This window comes from Emydura macquarii, unplaced genomic scaffold (assembly GCF_026122565.2).
Source record: "Emydura macquarii macquarii isolate MOO-44397 ecotype Brisbane River unplaced genomic scaffold, CSIRO-AGI_Emac_v2 contig_3401, whole genome shotgun sequence".
In the NCBI taxonomy this organism is placed as follows: Eukaryota; Metazoa; Chordata; order Testudines; family Chelidae; genus Emydura; species Emydura macquarii.
The window spans coordinates 445196-463262 of record NW_027133538.1 but is presented as its reverse complement, the minus strand read 5'-3'; positions in this window follow the sequence as shown (position 1 = coordinate 463262).

Below are 18067 nucleotides of genomic sequence, written 5' to 3'. Positions count from 1 at the left end.
GACCTCAGGCTGAAGAGGATCCTAACAGGAGTGGGAAAGAATCCACTGATTGTCCTTCATTTGGGAACAAATGATACGGCTAGATTCTCACTGGAATGAATCAAGGGAGACTGTGCCAGGCTGGGAAAGACTCAAGACTCCGGTGATCTTCAGTGGGATTCTGCCTGTCCCTAGAGGAGGACAAAAAAGGCATGACAAGATTATGATGGTCAACAGATGGCTCAGGCAGCGGTGCTCTAAGAAGGGCTTTGGAATGTATGGCCACTGGGAGACATTCATGGACAGAAGACTGTTCTCTAGGGATGGACTTCACCTGAACAGGGAGAGAAATAGACTTCTAGGATGGAGGCTGGCACAACTGATTAAGACAGCTTTAAATTAGGGAGTTGGGGGAGATGGTTGGGAGATGCCCAGGTAATCTCCATGCCTGATTTTAACACTGGGAGGGAGGAAAATGAAATAGGAAAGGATATAGCAGTGCATAAGAGAATGGACATTAAGAGGAGGGTGGTATAGATACCAGTCTAATAGGTGATACTGGTGATAGAATGACTGTGATGAATCGGGTAAGGCATGTGAGCAAAGCCAAATAGCAAAAATTAAGATGTTTGTACACCAACGCAAGGAGCCTGGGTAACAAAATGGAAGAACTAGAGCTACTGGTAGAGGACGTGAAACCAGATATTATAGGGATAATAGAACCATGGTGGCATAGTAGTCACGACTAGAATACAGGTATTGAAGGGTATGTGCTGTTTAGGAAAGACCGAAATAAAGGCAAAGGTGGTGGAGTAGCATTGTACATCAATGATGGAGTAGACTGTAAAGAAATTAGAAGTGATGCAATGGATAAGACAGAGTCTGTCTGGGCAAAAATCACATTGGGAAAGAAAACTACCAGCGCTTCCCCTAGGATAGTGCTGGGTGTGTGACACAACACCGGGATCCAATCTGGGTATGGATAGAGACCTCTTTAATGTTTTAAATGAAGTAAATACTACTGGGAACTGTGTGACTATAGAAGATTTTAATTTCCCAGACTAGTGCTAGTAATAATAATAGGGCTCAGATTTTCCTGGATGTGATAGCTGACAGATTCCTTCACCAAATAGTTGCTGAACCAACAAGAGGGGATGCCATTTTAGATTTGGTATTGGTGCGTAGTGAGGACCCCGTAGAAGAACTGGTTGTAGGGGACAACCTTGGTTCGAGCGACCATGAGCTAATTCAGTTCAAACTGAATGGAAGGATAAACAAAAATAGATCTGTGACTAGGATCTTTGATTTCAAAAGGGCTAACTTTAAAATATTAAGGAATTAGTTGGGGAAGTGGACTGGACTGAAGAACTCATGGATCTAAAGGTGGAAGAGGCTTGGAATTACTTCAAATCAAAGTTGCAGGAGCTATCTGAAGCCAGCATCCCAAAGAAGGGGAAAATAATTCACAAGCAAGAGTTGTAGACCAAGATGGATGAGCAAGCATCTCAGATAGGTGTCCAATGTGGACACAAGAACAAATGAATACAAACTGGCCATCAGGAAGTCTAGACTTGAAATTAGAATTAGAAATTAGAAATTAGAAATGTGATGTTCTGTAACAGCCATCCAAAGGGAGTGGGGGGAGAGAGAAACTTAGCTACTTTAAAGACTGAGCTTGATAAGCTTATGGAGGAGATGGCATGATAGGACAGCCGAATTTGGCAATTGACTGATCTTTGACTACTAATGGTAAGTATGCCCAATGGCCTGTGATCGGACATTAGATGGGGTGGGTTCTGAGTTATTACAGAAAATTCTTTCTTGAGTTTCTGGCTGGTGAATCTTGCCCACATGCTCAGGGTTTAACTGATCATGATTTTTGGGGGTCAGGAAGTAATTTTCCCCCAGGGCAGATTGGCAGAGGCCCTGGAGGTTTTTCACCATCCACTGCAGCATGGGGCACGGGTCACTTGCTGGTGGATTCTCTGTACCTTGAAGTCTTAACATTTTTTTTGACGAATTCAAGAACTCAGTCATAGGTTAGGGGTCCATGACAGGAGTGGGTGAGTGAAGTTTTGTGGCTTGCGTTGTGCATGAAGTCAGACTAGATGATCATAATGGTCCCTTCTGATCTTATAGTCTATGAGTCTATGGGGGGCCCAGCTCAGATTATATAGTCAAGGACGTGGGCAAGTCATAGCTCTTTCACCCTCACTCACGGGATTCCCCCGCACAAACTAACCTATCATTACTATGCAGTCGACTCTCATAGCCCTACTCACTGCTAACAATCCTCAGGTCGAGAAGACCCTTGTGTCTTGCTCTTGGCACAACCTACACAACTCGGGGTTAAATGATGCACAAAGGCTACTTGTTACCAAACCCTTCTTTCCTTTGATCACCCCCCTTGGTGGGGATCAACCCCAGAGTGCCTCATTTCACACTCACAGCTCTGACACGCCTCAACCATCTCGCCTCATGTCATTATAACTCCTCGGCCAAACTTCTCCTGCTAACACCTCTGCCCTTCAGTGCAGCGATCCCTGACACCGCGAGTGCAACTGGAGGGCATGCAGAGCAACCCCACCCGGGGCCGGATCTGTCAATAGACAAGGCTGGGATGCTGAAGGCAAGTACACCTGAGTGTGAGACACCGGAGACGAGTTCCTGGTGCATGCTACAAATGGAACTGGGCCCAGGCTGGGACCCAAGAAAGGGCCCTGACACAGGGCACGTCGCCAGCTGCACTCGGGTTTGACTTTGGAAATCTTCCCTCTCCGCCCCTAGGCTCTGATTCCTGGATCAACAAGCCAATCTGGTGTGTGTGTTTGGGCCGCCGTGCAGCATTAGTCGCCGTGTAAACTTCAGGTGCATTATGGGACAGTGACCACCCGAGAAATGGACCCAGAGCCCCTAGCGCTGCCCTGGTGGGGCTCTGAGCCAGGAGTCCAGCTCCCGCAGTAGATTGCATTTCCCTAAAGAAAAGATGGCGAGGGTTATGCACTGTATCCTTCCTCTGACAAATAGTCCCACAAAATGACTAGCAAGTGTAGAGAGAGAAGTGTTCTCAGGGGCAGGTTTCCTCCTGTGCCAAATGCATTTCTTGCTCATTCATCTCAGAGGCTATGTGGCCTCTCTAGAGCCTTCTGTGAATCGCACCTAAGGAAGGGTTCAATTCCCTAGGTGTGATTAGAATATTTGCTTGCATTAATTTGTATTTAAACAATAAACAGAGTTTGGAGCAGCTCACAACCACGAGTGCCTACCTCCAGGCTGTGAAAAGCCAGGCAGACACCCCAATCCGGTGCTGTGCTCTACAATTAGATTTAACCATGTCAGTACGAAATGGGAACTCCTGGGTCGCTGTTACAGTCTCACCTTTGACTCACAGACAGCCCCCTGAGACTCCCCAGTCTATCTTGCCACCCAGACAAACTGGACTAGTGATAAAGGGTCACTTAAACCAAATATCACAAATATTGTATGTGTGTCAGATTGGGGTGCTCTGAGTAACTGATGGTGGCCAGGTGTCTTCACACAAGGTCTGATGTCATGGTGACAGTCCTTCCACCGAAGCCGTGGTGGCGGTAAATGTTCTTTCTGTGTTCTCCCACCGGTCTCTTTTTAAAGCCCCCAAGCAGCCACTGGTGAAATAATCCATCCTCTCATTATTTTCTCCACCATTTAGGCCTAATTACTAACACACCAATGTCGGTTCCTTGGTGTCCCATTCGCTGCTTGTCTGGTTTACCCATCATAATATTACTGTTAAAGGGCTGTGTTATGTGTAGCCCCTTTTTTGTTCCTTCTCACATCTTTTCATAAACAGTTGGGTATGGCAGCTCATTGTGACAATTCATGAACCTTTACACACCTCCACCAGTTCATTTTACAATTAGGGTACATTTGTAGGCCCAGTTAGCACAACAGTGCCCTTAACAGGAAGGACATCCCCACACACAAACGCTGAATCTGAGTCTTAACCAAAGAAAACTGTGTTAAGGGGAAAGGGACAAGAAATCCATCGTATCTTCCTATTTATCCTATAAATAAGACACCCACCCCTCGGAGCCTTGGACAATTTCCCCTTGCCTGCTCTCTACTCACAGTTTGTTAGTAGTTAATGAAGTAGCCGAAACCCGGGAGTGCAGTGCACTCGGTTAGGTCTGTCTGCAGCCCCTCTGGGGAAATGATGCCTTGGATTCCATAGTGTTGGCTCTGTGTTGTCTCCTGCCACAGTCTCAGAGTGGGGCACTTGGCACTGGCTCTACAATACAACATCCAGGTCCTTTTCTAGAATTCACTTAGCCCTGCAGAGATTAAATAGCACATAGGACACTGGGATCCTTACTAACTGATACTTGCTCCTGATTACCCTTGTCACCCTGTGCTTATTGCTTTGTTCCTAGTCCTTCTGCCCAGCTGGAGCAGACTGAGGTTCTAGTTGTGGCCATTCCCCATGCAGGGCTTCTTAAGTACAATTGTGCTGCCCTTTCTCATACACAATAAGAACAACATTTCATCAGCACTACAGTCAGAACTTCACTGAGTAGTAATCAAACAGCCAAACTGTTCTCCTGGAGATGATGGGGAACAAATACACAGATACAGTCTGACACATCCCATCTCCTCCTGTCTCAGCGCTGGTTGGGTGCAGAGAGTTCTTTCCCTAGGCTACCCTTATGTAACCCTAGTTGGGGTGGGGGCGGGGGCTGGGAACAGTGGGGGCTATAACTAGCACAGCTCTCACTGAGTGGAGGCTCTGCGAGCTGGGGCAGAGGCAAGTGAGGGACCATGGCTGGCTTTAATGTCCATAGCGTTCTGGTGACTGGGACCAATCAAGGAATCGGTCTGGAGCTCGTCAAGCAGTTTCTGGAGAAATCAAACCCACCCAAGTGGGTCTTTGCGACCTGCCAGGACCTAGAGGGAGCACAGGTGAGAGTGGGACGAGGGGAGACAGAAGGAGCTGTACGTGCTGGGTGTATCTGAGCAAGGAGCTGGCGTACTTACAGTCACCCTGTGAGCAGCATGGCTACACGGGCGAGGATCTCAGACACTGCCCCAATCTTTGGCTACGTATCTGTACCCACAATAACTTTCCTCTAGTAGCTAAAGTAGCTGAGCTGTGAAGTCATGGCCGGGTGCAGTTTATTTGCAGGACTAGCCCAGCAAATAGTTACCAAGGGTTTGGGGTGCGTCAGTGCATCTTACACATTCCATGATTGCGGTGTAGATCTGTGACATACCGGGGCACACTCCAGACTAGTGGGGGTCTGTGTCACCCAGCCCTGCATCCTTGGGTGCCTCACAATGCCCTGCTGGATAGCTCTCTGTGGGACTGGTCACAAACACCCATACAATATCCAACCCGCACCCTGAGTGTCTGTGTGTAACTGAAGCCTGCCACCTACACTCTGGCTCTCACCAGCCTTGGTTATCCCACAGGGTGACCCCAACACATCCATCAGTCCAAGATCTTTCCCCTAAAATGTATGTCCTGAACTGCCCATCCCTCTCCTGAACAGTACAACCATATTATGTCTGTTGTTCCTTTAAAGGCATAATTCGTCATCTTATTACCTTAAATAGTTACCCAAACACTGTAGTTTAAACACACTTGATTCGATAAAATAGGAAGTGAGTACAAGTAATAAGGCATACAAAATCAGAAATGGTTACAAGACAAATAAATATAAAACGCTTTCTGCCATTTACTTAAGAAACTATCTAATGCTATCACCACATGCTCCAGCAGATTATTAACCCGACTTGCAGGTCAGGACCCCTCCCCAGAGTGCAATGGGCTGTTTCCTTTTCCCTTCTCTGGTGCAGAGAATGAGGTGGGCAGGGAGAGAGAGGGGGGCACCTTGGGAATTTTGTCCCTCCCTTTTATAGTTTCTGTCCCCCTCTTGAAAAATTTTTCCAGAGGAGAAGCAGGAGACAGAGTCTATGTAGGCAGATGTTCCCCGCTGTGTTTTTTCATCTGTTTGAACTTCCTTTGTTTCCCCTTTCTACCCAATGACTCTGTTTACTATTTAAATGCAAATTAAGGCAAGCACCCCTTCATTTGTTTAGGACAGCCACGTTTGCCAATTTCTGTTTGGGCAGGGCTGTGCGGGTTGGAACATGTGTTAATAATCATGTCACAAGACCTTCCTAGTATTTTCTACTGCAAGAGATCAAAAATCATGATTCAGATCCCACAAATCATGACTGTTTTTGGAAAGAAATCAAATCTTTTTTTTTTTTTTTCTTTCTTTTTTTTTCTTTCTTTTTTTTTTTGCCAGTCTTTAAAATTTAACTCCCCCATACTCAAGGCATGTGTAGGTGTGTGAGAAAAGTCAAATTTTAGCAGGCCCACCCACAGCAATTCTGGGCCTCAGGACAGAACAGTCAGAGGCTCACAAGAAAGGGATGGCTGAGGTTTATGATCACAGGCAGTGGGTGAAGCTTCCCCTCTTCCACCCGTGATCCTGTCCACACTCCACCTCCACTCCGCGCCAAGCCCCACCCCAAACCCTACCCCTCCCCCAGGCCCGCTGCTCACTGCAAGAAATCGTGGCAAGCGATGGCAGGGGGCGTTGAGTGGTGGAGCAGGGACTCGGTGGCGGGGGGAGAAGGATGGACAGAGTGAGCAGCGAAGCCAAGGGGCTGGGGGGAAGGGATACGGCGGCAAGCTGGGAAGGGGTAGAAAAATGCAGTTTACTTTCTATCATTTAGGCTACTTACTTTTTGCAGTCCACAAACATGGACTAGATCATTTAACTTTTGGAAACATCCTACTAGGGCAAGGCCCTGTGAGTTTATAGTGCACCTGCCTGGGGCTACTACCAATAATGGACTAGAAACTGACTTTAAACAGGAATAAAACTGACACTTTCAAATCACTTTCACAGTATTGCCAACCCCAAATGTTTGAAAATCATGAGTCAGGTTCACCATAAATCATAAGATTGACTTAAAAATCATGAGATTTTGTAAAAATAATAGATGTGGTGTTCTTTTTATCTGCCTTCTGCTTTTTGAGACTTTAGTGTGCACACGGTGGGGGGACGGAGGTCACATTTTGAAGCTTTCTTCACAGCCATGAGAGCTAGAAACTTACTTTTCCTTTAAAATGAAGACTGAATTCATCACATATCCGCTTGACTCCAGGAGCTGCTGCTTTAAGGAAAATAATAATTATCATGAGACTCATAACAAAATCATGAGAGCTGGCAACACTGCTTTCACTTTTGTTTAAAGGCTAGTTACTCTCCAGAAGGTTCTTCAACACACTACAGTGATTGAGTTGCAGTTCTGACAGGAGAATATTTAAACCAAACACCAATAAAATTCCACATTTTACAGTTGAGGAAAATATTGAGTCTTCTGATGTATCTCAGGGCTATGGCAGGCAGGAAAGGAAAATAAACAGGCACAGGAGCTCTGGGCAGCTCTTTCTCTTCAAAAAAAAAGTTGGAGGGTCAAATCTTCCAGTCCGTAATCAGGCAAAACTTCTCTTGCCATCAGCGCCTTCACTCACAGATATTAACACATACTCAATAACCATACACTTCATACTTAAATATCTGAGCCATCTTATCCAGGCCTACACATCTGTGAGACGCTGAGATACTATACTGATGGGATCACATCAATACCACAGGCAGAGTGGGAACTTCTCTACATCACCACTATCCCTTCCCTTTGGTTTTGGCCCCTTCTTTTCACCTATCCACCTCACCTCTCTCTCTTTTCGGAAGGTAACCTTGGCTGTATTTCTTGAGTCCCCTGCCCTCTGTCAGTACCTCCCCACTCACCCCACAGAGGAATTTCTGTTTTACAGGCTCATTTAAAGATTTCCAGACCTTTAATTTAATTTAATCACCAGCCCTTTCTTATCTTAATCACCCTGCCTGAGTTTATAAACAAAAGACTGACTCCATGTGACAGAGGCACTAGCTGGGAGCAGCTCCTCCTTGCAGAACTCACACTCCATACTCAGGCTGTGCTGTAGTTACCAGCTCTGCCTTGGGCTAGGACCTGTATGTGAGCAGAGCTTCTGTTCAAGACTCGGGGGGTGGGCAGGAGCCCCCCAACTAAATGATGTCCCTGCTTTCCAGGTTGTGGGAGCTGATGGTGGGAGGAAGCTGTTGGTTTTCAGTTAGACTGATAGAGCATCCTAACTCCAGTCAATCTATCTATGTGTTAACTGTGTATCTAACATAGGTGTTGTTAAGTTACTAGCAAGGAATTGTTAGACTAGTGGTTTACTTGACTACAAACTAACCCCCTGCAACCAGAAGTGAAGGACATGATAAAAAGAATTGGAAGAAGTTAAAAAAAAAAAAAAAAGATGTGAAAATTACTCAGAAGCAAAAACCCAAATTTGAAGGAAAGAAGATGTATCAATTAAGAGTTCCCTCATTTCTCAAAATGTCAAGAAATGCTGCAGAAAACTGGAAAATGTTTAAACAAGAACTGGATTTATTTCTGGGGCTGTCAGGATCTACTCATAAGGGAGATGAAGAGAAGATTGCCATCTTTTTTAATATTGCAGGTACCGAAGCAGTTTCATTACATAATTCATTTGAGCTTAATGTTCAAGAACGAGCTGATTATCAGTTTGTCTTTAAAAAATTGAGGAATAGTTTTTACCAAAAAGAAATGAAACATTGGAGAGATTTCAGTTCCACTCAAGAAATCAAATGGAGGAAGAGACTTTTGAATCATTTAAACAAATCTAAGGATAAGAAATCAGATATGTAATTTCCAGTATCTGAGTCAATAATAAGAGGTTAAATTGTGATGGGGGTAAAAGATCAGTGTTAGAAAAAGACTGTTTGAAGAGCCAGTTCTAATTGCAGAAAAAGCACTGAGAATTTGTAAATCTGCTGGACTTGACAACAATTGCACCTTTTAGAAAGAAAACAAACTGATATGAATATAAAATGAATAAGGAAAAGGGGAAAAAAAGGAAAACCAAAAGTTTATGGAGGAAAATAGAGTGAAAGTTAAAAAATATGAGCATATGAAAGAATGTTCTAGATGTGCAAGGAGGCATCAACCTAGACAATGTCCAGCATATGGTCAAACCTGTCATATCTGCAAGAAACAGAATCAGTTGCCAAAGCCTGAAAATGGAAAAGTATGGCAAAAAAAAGACTTACATTTAGTTCAAAATTCAGAAGTCTCAGACAAAAACTGAAAAAGGATTACAATCTGACATTACAGATAAAGTACATTTGTCTCTGGGTATTTTTAACCAGAGTCATTCTGTGAACTACAAGGAGTACTGCACAATTACACTAACTACGAATGCGACATGCATTCCGTTTCCAGTAGATACTTTGGCACAAGCTCATGTAATTTCAGAAGAAACTATAAAATGGCTAAAAGTAAAATGTGTAGTAGGAGAACAAATACATATTAATTCACAATCTTATAGTGGTGAAAATATTCCTGTTATGAGTATTTATGAATTACAGGCCATAGTTAATGATGACTTCCAGAAATCTTATGTTTAAGGAACAAAGTATTTCCATTTTAGGTTAAGAAACATGTTCAGCGCCAAATCTAATGGGTAGAATTCAGACTATTCAGGATTGTGAAACACTGCAACCGCCTCCCAGCTGCCACCGTTCACTCTGCATTGCTGCCTGCTGCACCATCACTTTCTCCACTGCCACCTGCCCAGTGCTTCATTTGTAATGAAAGAGGTGCTGGGGCTCAAGCAATATTTTTACATTCATAACTGATGCAGCAAGCCCAGAAGTGCCAGGGCTGTGAACTGCCAAGCCTAGAGGGGCCGGGGCACAGCTCTGGCACGAATTAACCTGCCTCTCTACTGCAACCTCTGCAATGCAACAGTTTGAGGCCCCAGCCCAGCTCAGCTCTCCAGGGTTTCAGCAGATAGCTGGGGAACCTCACGGCTAGTGCGGGACGTGCAGCCTCTTTCACTGAAACGCTGCTCCTCCGCAGCCTAAGGCTCAGAACTTAGACCTAGTTATCAGGGATTTCAACTCTAGTAATAGCTCAACAAAACAAAAGACTCTCCATGGAGTCTAGCCAACTCAGTCCTTAGCCAGAAGAAAGAGGGAGGCTCAAATGGAGTCCAGGACTCTCTAGGATGATCCCCTCAGTCAGGAAAGGCTAAGTGTAGGTCTGTTGCTCTTTACTCATACAACAAGGAAAACAACATTTTATTACCCTGCCCTCAGCACTAAAGTGGTTATAACAAAGCACGAACCAAAACTGATCATGTTGGCAACACAGGTAGGTGTGTTTATGCAAATACAATCTCGTCCCGCACAACGCCCCAGCTCATCACTAGATGTCAGGAGAGAGTTCACTCAGACCCTGCGTATATATTTAATGGTAATAGTCTAGTAAGTCCTTCACTGTTAACAGCAGAGATGTAGAGCAAGAGAGGTTCTACAGTAGTACAGACGAACCAAAAAACTCAGATGATTATATAAAAGAATGTGCCATATGTCAACAACGTACAACTTCTCAGCCTGAACAACCTATGAAATTTATTCAAGAAAACGTAAGACCTTGGTCTAAAGTAGGTTTAGATCTATTTCAGTATGAAGGAAATACATCTGTTATTGTTCTTGCTTATTTTTTGCATTTTCCTGAAATAGCTATAGCAGAAAACACACATGCCAAACAAGTCACTGAACTTTGCAAGGCATGGTATTCTGAATACGATAATGAACCTCAGTTTCACAGTCAAGAGTTTACGAATTTTGCCATAGCATATGATTTCAAAGATAGTACAAGTCCAAGTTACCCACAACCTAAGGGGCTAGTTGAAATTGGTGTTAAGATACTAAATAGATTACTACCAAAATCTGAAGAAACAAATACTGATTTATATTTGACTTTATTAAATTACAGAACATCACCATTACAACCAGGTTTACCACTGGCACAGATGTTATTTAACAGAAAATTTAGACACAGACTATCAATGTCTTTTCAAGGCTATAAGGACAGGAATAAGTATAAATATCAGTTGAGTATGTATCAAATGAAATGTTGTGATAGAGGATGACATAAACTACCTTCTCTGAAACCAAATAATAGATTATGTATCTATAAACGCAGAAACTGGACTCAAATTCTCTATAAGAAAAGAGGCAGCACCTCAGTCTTATGATGTCATGACTAATAATGGTCACGTGTATAGATGAAATCAGAGACATTTAAAGTTGTTGCCGGCAAGACTAGACTCCTAGGAAAGACAAAATGACATAGCGCAGCACCAAGAGCAGCAAGAAAATGAAATGACATCATTCCTCTAACTACTCAGAAAATGACATCATTCATTCAATAATACAGCAAATATAGAAGATAGATGACCAATGTGTCAGAGGAGACTTTTGGAAGAGATATAAGACTCATGGAAAGCAGTTAAGATAGTTCTCTCTCTCTCTCTCTTTCAAACACACACAAGAATAAATTTCTGGTTCAAAATTTAAAAGAAAGGTGATGTGTTGTCCTATGGCTTTCAGAGAACAAAGAGAATCCCCAGGCTGTGGGAGCTGACAGCGGGAGGAGGCTGTCAGTTTTAGGTTAGACTGACAGATTGATCGGAGGTAGGAAGCTCTGGCTCTATGGTGGGACAGGAGGGCGAAGGGACAGCCGGAGAGTGATCAAAAGGAGGTACATAAGTTTTAGAATGATCCAGGCCTTGTTCCCTGTGAAGTGAGGAGAGGCCAACTAAGGCCAGCCAGGGGCCTGGTAAAACCCCAGCACCAGCCAGGCAGTTGGGGGCGGGGAGCTGGGGACTGACCAGAAATACAAGAGGACCAGGCAAAAGAGAGCGCTGGGAGGAAGACTTGCCTGCCAAACCCCAGAAGCTGAAAGGACGGGGGCGGAAGGAAGTAGCCCAGGGGAACGTAGCAGCCGGAAGCACTGGTGGCAGTGCAAAGCTGCTACTACTAGGGCCCCTGGGCTGGGACCCGGAGAAGTGGGTGGGCCTGGGGCCCTTTGCCCTGCTCCGTAGCCCCCCACGGCATTACCAGGCTGACCAATGCTTGGAAATATGGGCCTGTAGCCGGGAGGGCTGGTCCCCCTCTGAGGAGGACCCAGAGAGGGACACAGACCCACCCTGGCTGACAGAAGCCTGCCCCAGGGAAACACCTGACCGGAAGCAAGGGGGCGGGTCTAGGCCTTTAAAGGCCCCAGTGGCCCCACCTGACCGGAAGCAGGGGGGCGGAGCTAGGCCTTTAAGAGCCCGGCCGGCGAGCTCAGTTGGGAGGAGGCGGCCGAAGGGGAAGGACGCATCTCCTCCAGAGCTCCTAGCCAAGGCCGGGCCGGGGAGCCGGGCCGAGAAGGAGTGGCCGGCCTTAAACCCAGCCTGGGGATCGACTGAGGCCTCTCCCAGGTACCCTACGGCCTGGGAGTTGGAGGGACCGCCAGAGACCCCCTCGGCCTGGGAACCGGAAGAAGGCCCGTCGGGGCTCCCAGCGGACTACGAGCCAGAGGAGAACCCCCCGGAGACACCCGGGGCTTGGGAGCCAGAACCAGACCTGCCAGAGCAGTGCCGAGCCTGGGACCCCGAGGATCTACCGGCTCTGCCCGAGGCCTGGGGGCCGCAGGACCTGGAGGAGCTACCCACTGAAGACGAGCCCATGGAGCTACCCGATCTGCCGCCTGTGGACAATGAGGGCCTAGCCGGTCTACCCTACCTCAGCGACCCAGAGGAGACAGGTACCGGGGGTTTCGGGGAGGAAGAAGCCCAGGGATAGCCGCACGATAGTGGCTGAGTCAGGGGCAACCTGTGCGGTGTGTTGCGGCTGGAGCCCCACCGACCCAGCGGCAAACGCTGTTGCCGCTATCAGGGCCCTGGGCTGGGAAGCAGTGGAGACGGGTGGGCCTGCGTCCCCCTCCCCCTTTCCCTACCCTCCGTGAGGAAGCCTTCCCCCGCCGTGCCGCTCCAGAGAGCGGCTTGCACCAGCCAGCCCTGCTCGAGGGCCTGGCCATAAACTGCTGCCTCGCCAGCCCTGCCCGAGGGCCTGGCCACAGACTGTTTGCCTCGCCAGCCCTGCCCGAGGGCCTGGCCCCAGCCCTCGCCAGCCCTGCCCGAGGGCCTGGCCCCAGACTGTTTGCCTCGCCAGCCCTGCCCCTCTGGCCAGCCTGGCCCTGCCCGCCCGAGGGCCTGGCCCCAGACTGTTTGCCTCGCCAGCCCTGCCCGAGGGCCTGGCCCCAGACTGTTTGCCTCGCCAGCCCTGCCCGAGGGCCTGGCCCCAGACTGTTTGCCTCGCCAGCCCTGCCCGAGGGCCTGGCCCCAGACTGTTTGCCTCGCCAGCCCTGCCCGAGGGCCTGGCCTCGCAGACTGTGTTTGCCTCGCCAGCCCTGCCCGAGGGCCTGGCCCCAGACTGTTTGCCTCGCCAGCCCTGCCCGAGGGCCTGGCCCCAGACTGTTTGCCTCGCCAGCCCTGCCCGAGGGCCTGGCCCCAGACTGTTTGCCTCGCCAGCCCTGCCCGAGGGCCTGGCCCCAGACTGTTTGCCTCGCCAGCCCTGCCCGAGGGCCTGGCCCCAGACTGTTTGCCTCGCCAGCCCTGCCCGAGGGCCTGGCCCCAGACTGTTTGCCTCGCCAGCCCTGCCCGAGGGCCTGGCCCCAGACTGTTTGCCTCGCCAGCCCTGCCCGAGGGCCTGGCCCCAGACTGTTTGCCTCGCCAGCCCTGCCCGAGGGCCTGGCCCCAGACTGTTTGCCTCGCCAGCCCTGCCCGAGGGCCTGGCCCCAGACTGTTTGCCTCGCCAGCCCTGCCCGAGGGCCTGGCCCCAGACTGTTTGCCTCGCCAGCCCTGCCCGAGGGCCTGGCCCCAGACTGTTTGCCTCGCCAGCCCTGCCCGAGGGCCTGGCCCCCGACTGTGTGCCTCGCCCGCCCTGCCCGAGGGCCTGGCCAGACTGTTTGCCTCGCCAGCCCTGCCCGAGGGCCTGGCCCCAGACTGTTTGCCTCGCCAGCCCTGCCCGAGGGCCTGGCCCCAGACTGTTTGCCTCGCCAGCCCTGCCCGAGGGCCTGGCCCCAGACTGTTTGCGTCGCCAGCCCTGCCCGAGGGGCCTGCCCGAGTTTGCCTCGCCAGCCCTGCCCGAGGGCCTGGCTCCCAGACTGGCCTGACTGTTTGCCTCGCCAGCCCTGCCCGAGGGCCTGGCCCCAGACTGTTTGCCTCGCCAGCCCTGCCCGAGGGCCTGGCCCCAGACTGTTTGCCTCGCCAGCCCTGCCCGAGGGCCTGGCCCCAGACTGTTTGCCTCGCCAGCCCTGCCCGAGGGCCTGGCCCCAGAGTAAGGCTAGCCAGCCATGGCCGAGGGCCTGGCCCCAGACTGTTTGCCTCGCCAGCCCTGCCCGAGGGCCTGGCCCCAGACTGTTTGCCTCGCCAGCCCTGCCCGAGGGCCTGGCCCCAGACTGTTTGCCTCGCCAGCCCTGCCCGAGGGCCTGGCCCCAGACTGTTTGCCTCGCCAGCCCTGCCCGAGGGCCTGGCCCCAGACTGTTTGCCTCGCCAGCCCTGCCCGAGGGCCTGGCCCCAGACTGTTTGCCTCGCCAGCCCTGCCCGGGGGCCTGGCCCCAGACAGATTGCCTCGCCAGCCCTGCCCGAGGGCCTGGCGACTGTTTGCCTCGCCAGCCCTGCCCGAGGGCCTGGCCCCAGACTGTTTGCCTCGCCAGCCCTGCCCGAGGGCCTGGCCCCAGACTGTTTGCCTCGCCAGCCCTGCCCGAGGGCCTGGCCCCTCGCCAGCCCTGCCCGAGGGCCGGGCCCCAGCGTGTTTGCCTCGCCAGCCCTGCCCGAGGGCCTGGCCCCCGACTGTTTGCCTCGCCAGCCCTGCCCGAGGGCCTGGCCCCAGACTGTTTGGCCTCGCCAGCCCTGCCCGAGGGCCTGGCCCCAGACTGTTTGCCTCGCCAGCCCTGCCCGAGGGCCTGGCCCCAGACTGTTTGCCTCGCCAGCCCTGCCCGAGGGCCTGGCCCCAGACTGTTTGCCTCGCCAGCCCTGCCCGAGGGCCTGGCCCCAGACTGTTTGCCTCGCCAGCCCTGCCCGAGGGCCTGGCCTCGCAGAGGGCCTGGCCCCAGACTGTTTGCCTCGCCAGCCCTGCCCGAGGGCCTGGCCCCAGACTGGCCTCGCCAGCCCTGCCCGAGGGCCTGGCCCCAGACTGTTTGCCTCGCCAGCCCTGCCCGAGGGCCTGGCCCCAGACTGTTTGCCTCGCCAGCCCTGCCCGAGGGCCTGGCCCCAGACTGTTTGCCTCGCCAGCCCTGCCCGAGGGCCTGGCCCCAGACTGTTTGCCTCGCCAGCCCTGCCCGAGGGCCTGGCCCCAGACTGTTTGCCTCGCCAGCCCTGCCCGAGGGCCTGGCCCCAGACTGTTTGCCTCGCCAGCCCTGCCCGAGGGCCTGGCCCCAGACTGTTTGCCTCGCCAGCCCTGCCCGAGGGCCTGGCCCCAGACTGTTTGCCTCGCCAGCCCTGCCCGAGGGCCTGGCCCCAGACTGTTTGCCTCGCCAGCCCTGCCCGAGGGCCTGGCCCCAGACTGCGTACCTTAAGAGAGGCGCAAGGCAACCCCAGTGAGGGGTAGCCGGGAGGGCTGGTCCCCCTCTGAGGAGGACCCAGAGAGGGAGCCAGACCCGGACGCTGCTCCCCGGTTGCAGGGGCACGTCCACACGGCCACACAGGGAACCCTGACTCGCCACGAAAAAGAAAAGGACAGGACCCACAGTAGCTGTGCCAGCGATTTGCCGCACAACGTTAACTCTGTTTCCAATAAGGACTGTTAAGTTGAGAGCAATGAATAATTATTAAAAACAGGTGCGTTGTGACACCTGCATTGCCTTGTGCCTGTCTCTGAAAGGGGGACAGGGAAAAGGATTGTGTTCCTGACTCGATCGCAGCGAGTTAGACGATGGTGTTTTAAACACCCAGGACACAGACTCCTCCTGCAGATCCCGAAAGCCAGGGCAGTCATCCACTGGGGCACATGAGCGGGTGGCCATCCTGAGCCCTTTGGTGTGTGTTTGGGGATCACGGTGCTGCCCACACAAGCCATTGGGGTGAAGGGCTGTCTCTGATTCTGTCCCGTCTCTCTCTCATGCACCAGGCACCTGTAACCTGGCATCTGGGTTTTTCTGCAGAAAAGGCCCGTGGTGCATGCACTGACCCTGCTCTGGCCCCAGGGAATGCAGGTGGATGCACATCGCACTGCAGGGGAGTCTGCTCCAGACGCGTCTGCTGCTGCCAGGGTGTCACAGGGCCAGGGTGTCAGCCCTTCCCTGGCACCAGCAGCCTGAGAGCATGGAAGAGTGGGGCTAAGGGAAGGGGAAGCTGCAGGGAACTGGCACAGGACGGCTTGCTGGCTACCTTTGGAAATGTGCTGAGAGAAATCTTTAGTGTCACCTTCTCAGCCCAGCAGCTGTCTCTCAGTGCCCTGCTCTAACCACTAGACTACACTCGGGAGTGGGCGGGGATGAATTATGTGTCCCTTAGCCGGGGGAGTAGAGACCGGGCTTTAGGAAATCCTATGAGAGCCTTTCATCCATTTTAAATATGCTGCTTTTCAGTTTCACTGACTCTCCCTTTTGCGTATGAGGGCAGAGGATGAATACCAGTTCCCAGCCTGCTTTGGGGCCCTCATTTGTCATTCCATGTAGAGCTGCTAGTGATACCTGCAGTGAGGGCTCCCTCTCCTGCTATTACAAGCCCTTGTTTTCAGTCATTTATAACTATGCCAAACACTCACCTTTTGGGGTGAAATTTCCCAGGCTGGGCATCACCCTCGGGCAGCATTTTCTGGAGAAGTTCTAGCTAAAACAGTTTAGCATCTTCTAAGAATTAGTAGAGAAAAACACAATGTTTTGCCCATGTTAATGTAACCCTTCTCTTAGGGGCTGTCAGCAGCAACAAGGGCCGGATTCAAATATCATGAACCCATAGAAGATGAGGATTGAAAAGGACCTCAGGAGATCATCTAGTCCAACCCCCTGCTCAAAGCAGGACCAACCCCAACTAAATCATCCCAGCCAGGGCTTTGTCAAGCCATACCATAAAAACTTCTAAGGATGGAGATTCCACCACCTTCCTAGGTCACCCATTCCAGTGCTTCACTACCCTCCTAGTGAAAAGGCTTTTCCTAATATCCAACCTAGACCTCCCCCACTGCAACTTGAGACCATTCCTCCTTTTTCTGTCATCTACTACCACTGAGAACAGTCTAGCTCCATCCTCCCTGGAATCCCCCTTCAGGTAGTTGAAGGCCGCTATCAAATCCCTTTCATTCTTTTCTTCTTCAGACTAAACAGGCCCCATTCCCTCAGCCTCTCCTCATACTTCATGTGCTCCAGCCCCCTAATCATTGTTCCTGCCTTCCAATGGACTCTCTCCAATGCACTAGCTTGAACCCGCACCCAGAAAGGTGGGAAAACTGAAAACCCACCCTGGATGCCCTCAGCTGGTAGTACTTCCCCACTCACAAATACTGAGTCTGTGTCTAAAACAAAGAAGAATATCACAGGAAAAGAAACAGCATTCATTTGGGAAAACACAACAAGGAATCCACCATATGTTTATACAAATAGTAAGTAAAACACCCACCTCACAGTTGTTGCAACGTGTTAAAATCATTGTATTGTGTGTGTGCCCAGAGTCCATGTTGAGAAAGAGACATAGAAAATTTACTGAAGATTGTTAATTGTGTTTTAAGGTTTTGTGACCATCTGTTCTTATAATTTTTTCTAGTTATTTTTGTAATAAATAAAGGGAAGTCGTTAATCTTGTGTAATAGATAAGGAGGTAGAAATTGTAAGCCACCTGGGGAGGAAAACTCAGGGGCAGCAAAACCCTGACCGAAAAGTGACCGGTTGAACTCAAAATAGGGGGAACTTGCAAGCACAGCAGTTCCCAGGCCCAAATTTGGAAGTTTGCAGTCGCTGCAACTTTTATTTGTTAAGTTACACCTGGTCAAGCATGAACTTCTGACCTGGGGACTCCCCAAGGAGGGACTGACAAAATGACGTAGAAAATGCCCATAATTGGTTTGGCGGACGTATAGGCTGGAGTAGAGATAAAAGTGGTTGTCAGGCAAGCCCAAATTAGAGAGCCTTGTCATGAGGACCACCAAGCCTC